The sequence below is a fragment of the Heterocephalus glaber genome, unplaced genomic scaffold (assembly GCF_053883595.1).
Source record: "Heterocephalus glaber isolate CG9 unplaced genomic scaffold, H.glaber_assembly_v1.0 deba00001124, whole genome shotgun sequence".
NCBI lineage: Eukaryota > Metazoa > Chordata > Mammalia > Rodentia > Bathyergidae > Heterocephalus > Heterocephalus glaber.
Window position 1 is genome coordinate 604 of NW_028258197.1, and position 12,032 is coordinate 12,635.

The following is a 12,032-nucleotide window of genomic DNA, read 5'->3' on the forward strand; positions in this document are numbered from 1 at the left end:
ATATGTACATATCTATATCTAAGCATACCACATCCATTATATGTACACTTACAAATATTATATAGCCCCAATATACAGGTCTAAAATATATATTTATATTTATGATTATACAATATATCTAAATGTATAGTATCTAGATGTAAGATATATTTATTTATAATTATATACTATTATGTATTCACGTAATAGTATCTTAGATGTAAGATATATGTAGGATATATGTAAATGTATAGTATCTTAGATATAGATACATATATATGATGTATATAAATATACAACATTGTGAGACCTGATATACTACATAGTATAATAGAACTAATCTAATATACCATATCTAATCTAATATAAATTTTAAGTATATAAGTAATATAAATTTTAATTACAACTAAATGGAACTTTCAAGTTTCAGAATAAAAGTAATGGAGCAACATGAACCACTCTCCCAGCCGTCTATCTTCTCACTCCCAGTGCCCCACTCCACACACAACTCACTATGAGCATGTAAAGTACTACGTGAAATAAAATGACAAACATTGAACAGTGCATTCAGGGAAAGGGAAAAGATCCAAAATAATGAAGATTGTATACATATGTAATTCACCAAAAAATCTGTAAATATTATATATTACAAAAACAATATATCAATCCAAAAAATATATTCAAGCCAGGCATGGTGGGGACCTGAGACAGAAGAATTTCAAGTTCATGCACAGCCTAGCCAATTAGTGACTTAGTGAGATTCTGTCTCAAAATAAAAATAAAAAAGGTCTGTGGAGTAATTCAGTGGGAAGACCCTGGGTTCATTCCCTGGTGCCACCACTAAAACAAACAAACAAAATAAAACAAAAAAAGACTCCAGGAAGGAGTAAGGAGTAAGAAAAGAATATAAGCAGAGACTTCAGCTGTAGAAATCAGGAAAAACTCTCAAGGAGAAGCCAGGCATGATAATGCACATCTGTGTTACCTCCTGTTCAGGAGGATGAAGCAGAAGGATGGAAACTTTAAACCCAGCCTGGGCAACTTAGCAAGACCTGTCTCAAAATAAAAAGTAAAAACAACTGAGAGGTAAGTAGCGCAGTAGTAGAATGCTCCTGGATTGAGTCCCTGAGACTGGAAGTAAAAAACAAAAGAACCAGGCATGGTAATACACCTGTGTAATCCCAGCACTCTAGGAAGCAGGAGGATTGCAAGTTTGACCCCATCCTGGGCAACTTAGTGATTTAGCAAGATCCACAAAATTAAAAGAAAAAGGCTGGGATATAGCTCAGTGTGAAGACCCTGGGTTCAATACCCAGTACTGCAAAAAATGAAACGGGGGAGGGGGTAGAGAGATGAAGAGGGAAAGAGAAAGAAGAGTTAAGAGAAGAGAGAGGAGGAAAAGAGGGACAGAGGAAGAAGGGAGAAAAAGAGGAAGGAAGGAAAAAGAGAAGAAAGGAAAAAAAGGAATAAGAAAAACAGGAAAGAAAAAAGGGAAGGGAAGGAGAAAGGGAAAAAGAAAGAGGAGAAAGGAAGGAAGGATGGAAGAAAATAGATTAAAGGATGGAAAAATCATAAGGTAGGAACAACAGTTAAGAGAATTCGTATTAGATAGCTTTAAAGAAACAAGAATATCAGGATATGATGACACATGCCTGTAATCCCAGCACTTAAGGAGCCTGAGGCAGGAGGAGGGCAAATTTGAGGTCAGCCTGGACTGCATAGCAAGTTCAAGGCTAGCCTGGATTACATATTGAGACTTTGTCTCAAAAAAACAAAAAAAAATAATTAAAACTAAAGAGATAAGATCATCAGCTGAGGGAGTTTGGCTTTCTAATGTCTGGCTTTCTAGCAGCCACAACGAGCACTATAAGAGTATTGACAGCTAATGAAGAAAAGAAATATCAAGCAGTATTGGCCTGGGTGAGATTATGTAATATACATTTTCAAAGAAAACAGTGTTTATTTATGTGATTTCCACTAGCATTATTCAGCAGCCTAGGAAAGGGAAAACCGACACTGGTTTCCCATGAGAAGCTTAGAAATAATATGTACTCCATGAGGGGACCTTCTTCTTCATTGCTTCCTGATAGCTTATAAAGCTTGGGTCAGATAGAGCTCACTCCTCTCTGCTCTCCCATTCCACATATAAACCATCTGGTCTGTATTTATTTTACAAGTAGGTTTCATCATTATTAAAGAGGATTTACTAAATGCCCTATGCACATGGCCCTATACCAAGTTCCTCAACTAAACTAACAAATGATTTATCAAAAAACTTTATCAATCATATACAAATCCTCTCTAATAAAATGTACTTCTTTTAGGGCTGGGGATTTAGCTCAGTGGTTCTGCTGCCTGCCTCACAAGTGCAAGATCCTGAGTTCGATCCCCGGTATCAAAAAACAAACAAAATATACTTCTTTTGACTTTGTCTTTGTTGTATAATTTAAACTAAAATGTATTACTAACCTTCTTTTTAAAATATCTGTAAAGGCAGCACATACAAAGCCTATGAACCCTCCCTTGAGCTCTTCAGATGACATCCTCATCCTTGACCAAATACTCAAGAAAAAGCAGTCTTGGACAATGGCTGATGCAGCTGCTATTAAACAGCACGTGAGTACTCATTGTTGAATGCCTTCCCAGACAGCACTGAGAAAAATATTTTCTACTTCAATATTTGTCCTTAAAACCAAGAAAGTTTTTATCCGATCCATGTTTTTAAAATGGGACAAAATAATTTCTCATTTTTGTCAACTGTCATGACATTCTTGCCCTATAATCAAATGTATTTAAATATTAACTGCTATTATTCACCCATGTAGCTATACCTAGCATCATTTCTAAGCTATTCATCTGTTTCATTATGAAAATAACAAACTAATTACAATAGTAAACCCACAGAATTCGTGAATGGTGTACTCAGGAAATCATGATGATGAAAGTATCATTATTACAGCAACTAAAAGAAGAGTATTAATAATAGCTTGAAAGTATTAATAATAGCTTTAAGTGCCAGCCACTGCACTCTGAAAATACTCTACAGGAACTGATGCATTTAATCATTATAACAGTCCTTTGAGAACAGCCACTGTTACCATTCCTTGTCATTTTACAAATACTGTATGCACAGAAAGCATAAGTGACTTGCCCAAAGGCACACAGCTGATAAGTATCAGATCAAGGATTATAAGCAGAGTTGCTCCAGAATACACAATTTTAACCACAACTCTGTGCTTCCTGTCTACTTCTGTGCCCTGACTTCTTAGCAACTTTTGTACTCCACAGAGAAAAACCCAAATGCGTTTACTTTATGCCTCCTCCCCTCTGCATTTGATACTAATAATCAAGCTCTCTTCAACACCTCTACTTCTTTGGCCTCGTATACTGTCTTTCCTATTTTCCTTCTAGTTCTGTGTCCTTTCCTCATTCCTGAATCCTTTAAATATTGATATTTCCTAGTTTTCTAGTCTCACGCTGCTCCTCATCTCACTGTGTACACCTATCCACTCATGTATTCAGTAAATGTTTATCTAGGAGTTCTGAGATTAGGAGATGTCACAGAGAGAAAAGCACAGATCCTACCCTCGGTAAGTTTGGAGTGAGGATAGAAGTCACAGAGAAGAAAATGGACACTAGTAATGCATTGGGATAAATGAAACTACCAAGTGTTCAGTAGTACACACCTTAGAACACAAAGGAGTGTTCTCCTGACTTGTGTCTGGCCGTGGCACATGTGCACACAAGAGTAAATGAAAGCTGCATGTAGCCAGAGGCCGCCAGCTATGGGGCACCAGTTACCCCAAGAGCAAAGAAGCTTGAGAAGATCAATAGTTTGGCATCCCTGTAACCCAGTCACAGCAGAATTTTGGAGATCTCCCTATTAGGTGAAGGAACAGGTAGGGTATTCTTTGTGCTATGTCAACCTACCCTTCTTGTTTCAAGTGCCACCTATATATTGATATAACTCTTAAAATTGTCCCCAGCCTAGACTTCTTTCCTGTACTTCTATCTCACCTTTCCTGGGAATTCTTTTTTTTTTTTTTTTTTGGCACCGGGGATCCCTGGGAATTCTATATCTCAGTTGCTGATACCACCATCTACTCAACCTCAGAAGCTAGAGAGCCAAGAGACATCCTTTCTTCCTTATTCTTTACATCCACCAATCACCAGATCTAGCCCCTTTCACTACGAGACATTTTTCAAATCTGTCCCACTTCACTGCTTCCCTATTTCCTCTGCCTTAGTTAAGGCTCCATAGGTAATGCCTCAACAATAGCCTCCAACCCGGTATTCTTAGCTCTGTAGCTGCTCCCCTCCAGCTGTTCTCCACAAAGCTGCTCATGACCTAAAATGCAGACCTAACCATGTTACTGTCTTGCTTAAAAGTAAAGACCTCTCTCTTAGCCTTGGCAGAACTTTCAACTGTATCTTCTACTTCACCCAACTGAGGAAATTATCTCATTTCCATTGGAAACAGTGGCACATTACAGCATGATTTTCATGAGGAAAGGCACTCCTCAATCACATGGCGATCACTGATTTACAGATCTATGGGCCTGCCTGTCCTCTGTCATTACTCCTTGCCTCCCACTTTAAATGTGATACTCCTGAGCCAGGGATTTAGCTCAGTGGTTACGCTGCCTGTCTTGCAAACACAAGGACCTGAGTTCGATCCCCGGTTCCAAAAAAATAAACAAATAAAAAATAAGTGTGATACTCCAGCAATACTAAAACCAAATGCCCTAACTCCATGATGTTTATTTAACGGCCTTTCAGCCTTTGTTTACACTATCTTCTCTCAAGGACTTAGCTCAGAATCTTCTCCCTATCCTGGGTTGAATTGGGTACCCATTATATATCCCACCACTATCTGACACTTCTCCATATTTTAGTCCATTTAATTTTAATATGTTTATAAAATTTATCATCTCATTCTTTTTTTTTTTGATACTGGGAATCGAACTCAGGACCTCGCGCTTGCCAGGCAGGCATAGCACCACTGAGCTGTATCTCATTATTCTTAAGTAACACATTTTAATTGTCCATCAACTCCTACCCCACATGTCCTCAGGAAGTATTATCAAATGTATTGACACACTGATCTTCAAATACATGACTCTTGGGCTATCTATAGTTGTAGTCCACAAATCAAGATACCAGGTATGAATGAAATACGTGTAATAAAAATTATTACAGTAAAAGACAAATTGACATTAATCACCCTCAAAACACTTCCCCTCACATTTTTGCAATTTTTATTTTTTATTAGCACATGTTTACAGTACATAATGATTATATTCTTTGTGGGGTGTTGGTACATGTACGTAACACATCTCAATTCTTTTCTCCCCCTTCCCCTCCACCTCATTTTTATTTTATTTTTGTTTAGTTTGGTTTTTGGGGAGGGTGCCAGCATCAGACTCATTTAATTCTTTTATAAATCCTTATCAAATTAATTATCATAAACAGACTAACAGGCCAAAAACATATAAAACACATAAGACAATTATACTAAATCAAGGTACACTTTAGACACACTGGCCGTGCTAGATTACAATAACTTTTTTTCCTCTCTTTTTTTCCTATTGTCTGTCTTTTATTTTGCACTTTATTTATATGTTGATTCTTCATCTAAGAGAACTCATGCAATATTTATGCTTACATATCTGATTTACTTCACTTAATATTACGGGCTCAAAGTGCACCCATTTTCCTACAGATGATTCAAGTTTATCCTTCTTTATGGCACAGTAGTACCCCATTGTGTATAAATACCACATTTTCCTCATTCATCTGTTGATAGGCATTTAGACCATTTCCAAGATTTAGCCTTAAACTTGGTTATGCATGTATCATTGTAATATGATGTCTTTAACTCTTTCAAAAAGATACCTAGAAGGGGAATAGCTGGGACAAGTGGAATTTCTGTTTTAGTTTTTTGAGGAATCTCCATACTGATTTCCATAGTTGTTGTTATCAGTTTACCCACATGATAACAAACCCACCAACAATGAAGAAGGGTACTTTTCCCCCACCCTGCAGCCTCTCCCACATTTGTTATTGGTTGATTTCTTGAAGATGGAGTAAGTCACAATCTCAGTGTTATTTGAATTTGCGTTTATTGAATGGCCACTAATGTTGAACATTTTTTCATGTGTTTATTGGCCATTTTTTACTTCTTCATCTGACAAATGTCTATTCATTTTAGGTGCTTGGTTTTTTAATTGGGTCTTTAAATTTCAGAGATCTAAGGGGGGTTTTTTTGGTTCTTTATATATTCTAGATATTAGTCCTTTGTCTGAGGAGTAGCTGGAAAATATTTCTCATTCGGAGTTGGGCCCTGAGATCTGGGGGAGGTGGCAGGCAGTAGTGGTGACCCGAGGGCTGGCGTAAAGCGGTTCTAGTTATTGACAGCTGGAGGGAAAAGCTGGGATCTGGGGAGCGGGTGGGTGGGTGGTCAGGAGGTCTGGGCTGCCCTTTGGGAGTGTGGAGGTCGGCCGCACATACTGAGGGCACCAAAAAAAGCCTGGGTTTTGACAGAACGTTTTGCATGATGCCTTCAAATTGTGAGTAGGTTTTATTGTGACTCCTGCGATACATACCTCACCCATGACTCTCTGTCTGTGAGAAACACACACTACAGTGGTAGGAAACAAAGAGAATGTGAAAGACTACTATCAGAAATGGATGGAAGAGCAGGCTCAGAGCCTGACTGACAAAAAACAACGGCGGCATTTCAACAAGGAAAGATGCCTCCTACTCCGTTCTCCGCTCCTCCTCCAGCAGGATGATGACCCCACCTCCACCCAGTCTCCCGGGTCCTCCTCGCCCTGGCACGATGCCAGCGCCCCACATGGGAGGCCCTCCCGTGATGCCAGTGATGGGCCCCCCTCCGGCCAGGATGATGCCAGTGGGACCCGGTCCTGGAATGAGGGCACCCATGGGAGGCCACATGCCAATGATGCCTGGGCCTCCAATGATGTGCCCACCTGCTCACCCAATGATGGTCACTTGGCCAGGAATGACTCAGCCAGACAGATAAAGCCAGAGGGGTGGCCTCTTTATGTCAGTTTTGTATTATTTGTTCTGGGTCACCAGGAGATCATGATGCTGTGACTGTGGGTCTTTTCTAACAGCATAAGGAAGACTTGCTCCCCCTTGCTATCAAACAGAGACTAGTTTTAAAGGGAGAAGTGAGATAAACAAAAATGCAGGAGCGACAGTTTCATTTGTATTGTGAAATGTAAAAATAAAATTGTCAGCTCTTTAGTTAAAAAAAAAAATTTTTTTTTTCCCATTCTGTAGGTTGTCCCTTCTCTGTTGGTGGTCTCCTTTGCTGCCAGAATTTTTTAATTTGATGTAATCCATTCTTGGTATTATTTCTTGTACAACCAGGGTTCTGTTTAGAAAGTCTTTGCCTACACATACGTCTTCAAGAGTTTTACCTATTTTGTCTTCCAGCAGATTGTTTCATTTTAATATTTAGATCGTTGATTCATTTTGATTTTAGTTTAACACATTCCCACTGGCCTGCACCACCAGTGGTACATGCCTTATTGTCCCATTGACAGTTTTGTACCACCCAGTGGGACTGTCCCATGCCACCTGATGGGACAGTTGTGCCAGTACCATGGGTGGCTCAACCTGGCAGGAACATAACATGTTCAAATCAGAACTGCCCTGCAGTGAGACATATGAATTTTGGCCACTTCATGTATGTATTAATAGATAATAAGAGCTCCATCCCTGGCCCTAGTCATTTCATTTTCTGATATCTTCTTCAACCTCCTTTTTCAGAATGTTGTAGTTTTCATTGTAGAGGTCTTTCATGTCCTTAGGTTAATTCCGAAGTATTTCATTTCACTGGATGCTATAATGAAATTATTTTTTTCCTAATTTCTCTCTCAGGGATTTTATTATTGGTAAACAGGAACACTATTAATTTTTGAGTGTTGACTTTATATCCTGCTGTGCTACTGAATTTGATTATTAATTCTAGGAGTCTTTTGATGGAGTTTCTGGGGTCTTCTATGTAGAAGATCATGTCATCTGGGCCGGGGATTTAGCTCAGTGGCACTGCGCCTGCCTCCAAAGCACAAGGTCCTGAGTTTGATCCCCGGTAAAAAAAAAAAAAAAAAAAAAAAGATCATGTCATCTACGAATAATGATAATTCACCTTTTTCCTTTCCTATCCATACCTATTTTATTTCTTTCTCTGTCTAAGTGCTCTGGGTAATGTTTTGAGAACTATATTGAACAAGAATGGTGATAGCAGACATCTTTATCTTAGTCCTGATTTTAGAGGGAAAGCTTTCGGCTTCACTTCATTTAGTATGATGTTGGCTACTGTTTTGTCATGGCATTTATCAGATTGAGATAAAGACCTTCTATACCTATTTCTTCAGGGTTTTTAATCATTAAAAGATGTTGGATTTTGTCAAATGCTTTTTCTGTATTTATTGAAAAGACCATGTAATTTTTGTCCTTGCTTCTGTTTATGTAGTATATTACATTTATTGATTTGCATATGTTAAACCATCCCTGCATCCCTGAAATGAATCCTACTTGGTCATGATGTATGATCATTTTGATAATTTGCTGCACTCTGTTTGCCAGTATCTTACTAAGGATTTTTGCAACTATGTTCAGAAAAGAGATTGGCCTGTAGTTCCCTTTTTGATAGGGTCCATTTCTGGTTTTGGAATCAAGGTAATGCTTGCTTCCAGGAATGGCTTTGGGAATATTGCTTCTCTTTCAATTTCATTAAAGAGTTTGAGGAGTACTGTTGTTAGATCTTCTCTAAAGTTCTTGTAGAATTCAGTAAGGAATCCATCGGCACCTGGGATTTTCTTAGTTGGTGGGGGTTTTTTATTACTTCTCCAATTTCATTGACTGGTATTGGATTATTTGGGATTTTTATATCTTCTTGGTTCTGTTTGGTAGTTCATACATATCTAGCAATCTGTCCATTTCTTCTGAATTTTCCATTTTATTAGAGTACAGTATCTCAAAGTAGTTACCAATGACTTTCTGGATTTTAGTAGAATCCATTATGATTCCTCCTTTTTCATTTCTAATCATATATATTTGGGTCTTTTCTTATTTTTGTAAGATTGGCTAAAGGTTTGTCTATTTTGTTTATTCTTTCAAAGAACCAACTCTTTGACTCATTTTATTGATTTTTCAGTCTCAATTTCATTAATTTCTGCTATGATATTTATAATTTCCTTCCTTATAGTAGGTTTGGATTTGGATTGTTCTTTTTTCTAGGACCTTGAGGTGCATTATTGGGTTATTTATGCGATCTCACTTTGTTTTTCTAAAGTACTGGGGAATAAAACCAGGGCCTTTGCACTGAGATACCTCCCTAGCCTTTTTATTTTATTTTATTTTTTGACGAGAGTATTGCTGTGTAGTTCAGGCTAGACTTGAACTCACTCTGTAGCCCAGATTGACCTCAAACCCTCAGTGATCCTCCTGCCCCAGCCTCCCAAGTGCTGATTACAAGTAGGAGCCACTATGCCCACCTCACTGTGTTTTCCTGATACGGGACTTCACCACCGTAAACTTCCCTCTTAGGACTGTTTTCATTGTATCTCATAGGTTCAGATACGTTGTACTGTCATTATCAGTTGATTGTACCATAGGAAATGTCTAGTTTCTTCCTTACTTTCATCTGTGACCCATTGATTATTCAAGAGGGTATTGTTTAATATCCATGTGTTTGCATAGTTTCTGTGGTTTCATTTGCCGTTGATTTCTAGTTTCATTTGGGCTATGATTTGATAATATGCATGGGATAATTGTGATTCTTTTGCATTTACGTAAGCCTACTTTACAGGCTAGTATGTGGTCTATTTTGGAGAAAGTCCCATGTGCTGCTGAGAAGAACAGATAGAACACTCAGTAGGTATCTATTAAGTCTGCTTGATTGAAGGTATGATTCATCTCTGACATTTCTGTGTTGGCTTTTTGTCTAGTTGATTTGTTCATTTATGAGAATGGGGTACTGAGGTCCCCCATTATAATTTATTGGTGTTTATCAATTTTTCATGTCCATTAGTGTTTGTTTTATGAAGTTGAGTGCACTGGTATTTGGTGCATATATATTTGTAATTGTTATCCCTTCCTGTTGAATTGTTCTCTTAACCAACGTGTAGTGACCTTCTTTGTCGTTTCTGATCAGTCTTGGCTTGAAATCCATCTTGAAATTAGGATAGCTACTCCTGCTTTTTCCAAGTTTCTGTTGCATGGAATATTGCTTTCCATGCTTTGATTTTTTTAATCTGTGAGTTTCTTTTTGAATAAAAATGTTTCTTATATATTGCATATCACTGAGTTTTGTTTCTTGACCCTTCTGCCAATCCATGTCTTTTGATTGGGGAATTGAGACCATTCATATTGAGAGTTATTACTGAAAAGTATTGACTTGTTCCTATCATTGCATTATTTTCTTGCTGCTGATTCCCCTCCCCCCCCCTTCTCTTAACTGCACACGCTGCCTGATGTATTCATTCTATTTTTTTTTTTTTTTTTAGTATTGTTGGCTTTACTATCTCTTTCTGGGATATCCTTGAGAATTTGTAGTGCTATTTTGGTGGTCATGAATTTCTTGAGGTGCTCCTTGTCATGGAAATATCTTATTTCTCCATAAATTTTGAAGGAAAGTTTTACAAAATATAGAAGAGCTTCCAACCTATTATCTTTTAGGGCTTGAAACACTTCACTCCAAACCCTCCTGGCCTTTAAGGTTTGTGTTAGGAAGTCTGCTATAATTCTCTTGGGTTTAGCTTTATATGGGATTTGTTGCCTTCTCTAACAGTTCTTAAAATTTTGTCCCTGTGGTGGACTTCTGGTACTTTGAATATAATGTGGCACAGAGAGGTTCTCTTTTGGTCATAGATATTTGGTGTTCTGTATGCCTCACTTATCTGTATTTCTTTGTCTATATTTGTGGAGTTTTCTGCCATTATTTCTGTGAACAGGTATTTTATGCCATTTGTGTTGTCTTCTGAGTTTTCACATTCCAATTACTCTTAGATTAGTCTTCTTTGCATCATCTAGCAGCTGTTGAAGTCACTTGTCTTTTTTTAAGGTAGTTTATTGATCTTTAAATGGCTCAAATTGCCATAAATATATTTATTGCCATAAATAAATTACAAATAAATATATTGGGTAGTGACATCAGCCTAAGACGTGTGATGCATCTTTGTCAGTTGGCTTCATAGCACATAGTGTCCAGGAGAAGAAAGATTCTAAAGAAAAGTCACAGTGTTAGTGGTTAGGCCCCCTGGTTCAGTAAGACTGCAACCAGTACACATGGAGATCACTGGGCTGCCACCCAAGTTACATTGGTAACTTTAATTCTGCACACGACATAGCCTATTAGAAATATGAAATGAAAAATGTACCTCTCCAACCCTTTATAGACACATATTTAAAATGATTAGTTGGATGTGATATCTAAAGAACTGAGTTGCTAAAGAGCCTGTTTTTTATAACTTTACATGTACACCTGTTACCTGGAATGCCTGAACACATCTTTCATCTGTTGAAGTTAGAAATGAGCAACAAGAGAGAAAAATTTTGCTGAATTGTCTTAGTCTCATTCCAAAAAGCAAAAAAAAACTGACAGTGCTGTATTTCCCATTGAAATTACGTCCCCTCTCTGAAAAAAAAAAAGCCGGGGATTTAGCTCAGTGGTTGCACAGTCTGTCTCAAAATCACAAGGACCCGAGTTTGATCCCCAGTACCAAAAAAAGAGAAATTACATTCCCAAAAGCATGCTAGAATTCTAGTGGAAATGCCACCCAATGATGAACACAGCCTGACAGCTGGGTCGTGAGTGCCAGACATGCTTTCTGCACTGTACCTGGGTTTGACTACTTGATGTTGACTTTAGGAAAATGTAACTACAGTGTTCTTCATAGTGAACATAGACAGATTACAGATATACCTAATAACTCCCATAAAACCAAACTGTAACCTCGTGGGAACAGATGGCAAGCACAAATATTTCCCAAAGTGTTCTAATGCAAAATGCATTAACA

The 12,032-nt window shown here is 37.9% G+C and overlaps 1 pseudogene; it reads left to right on the forward strand.

The window, feature by feature from the left end:
- Window positions 1-3,534: 3,534 nt before the first annotated feature.
- Window positions 3,535-7,997, forward strand: LOC106008030 (U1 small nuclear ribonucleoprotein C pseudogene; annotated as a pseudogene).
- Window positions 7,998-12,032: the final 4,035 nt, after the last annotated feature.